This window comes from Nomia melanderi, unplaced genomic scaffold (assembly GCF_051020985.1).
Source record: "Nomia melanderi isolate GNS246 unplaced genomic scaffold, iyNomMela1 scaffold0325, whole genome shotgun sequence".
NCBI lineage: Eukaryota > Metazoa > Arthropoda > Insecta > Hymenoptera > Halictidae > Nomia > Nomia melanderi.
The window spans coordinates 4345-5792 of record NW_027475440.1 but is presented as its reverse complement, the minus strand read 5'-3'; positions in this window follow the sequence as shown (position 1 = coordinate 5792).

The following is a 1448-nucleotide window of genomic DNA, read 5'->3' as shown; positions in this document are numbered from 1 at the left end:
ATATAAAACTAATAAAAGTATATGAAACTATATAGAACTATATAAAACTATATAATACCATATAAAACTATATAAAACTATATTAAACTATATAAAACTATACAAAACTATATAAAAACTAATAAAACTATATAAAACCATATATAACTATATAGAACAATATAAAAAACTATATAAAACTATGTAAAATTATATAAAAATATATAAAACTATATAAAACTATATAAAACTATATAAAACTATATAAAACTATATAAAACTGTATAAAACCATATATAACTATATAGAACAATATAAAACTATATACAAACTATGTAGAACAATATAAAACTACATAAATCTATATAGAACAATATAAAACTATATAAAACTATATAAAACTATATAAAACTATATAAAACTATATAAATCCATATAATACCATCTAAAACTATGTAAAACTATATAAAACTATATAAACTATATAAAGCTAATAGAACTATATAAAACAATATAACACCTTAGAAAACTATATAAAACTATATTAAACTATATAAAACTATACAAAACTATATAAAACTATATGAAACTATATAAAACTAATAGAACTATATAAAACTTTATAATACCATATAAAACTATATAAAACTATATTAAACATATAAAACTATACAAAACTGTATAAAACTAATAAACTATATGAAACTATATGGACCTGTATAAAACCGTGTAATACCATATAAAACAATATAAAACTACCTAAAACTATATAAAACTGTATAAAACCATATAAAACTATATAAAACTATATAAAACAATATAATAGTATATAAAACTATATGGAACTATACAAAATTATATAAACCTGCATAAAGCTATATAAAACTATATGAAACTATATAGAACTGTATAAAACCATATAATACCATATAAAACTATATAAAAACTATATAAAACTATAAAACTATATAAAACTGTATAAAACTAATAAAACTATATGAAACTATATAGAACTGTATAAAACCATTTAATAGCATATAAAACTATGTAAAACTACATAAACTATATAAAACTATATAAAACCATATATAACTATATAGAACAATATAAAAACTATATAAAACTATATAGAACAATATAAAACTATATAAAACTATATAGAACTATATAAAACTATATAAAAACTGTATAAAACTATGTACGACTATATAAAACTATATGAAACTATTTAAAACTATATAAACCTGCATAAAACTATACAAAACTATATAAAACTATATAAAACTAATAAAACTATATGAAACTATATAGAACTATATAAAACTATATAATAGTATATAAAACTATATAAAACTGTATAATACCATATAAAACTATATAAAACTATAATAATCTATATAAAACTATACAAAACTATATAAAACTAATAAAAACTATATAGAACAATATAAAACTATATAAAACTATAT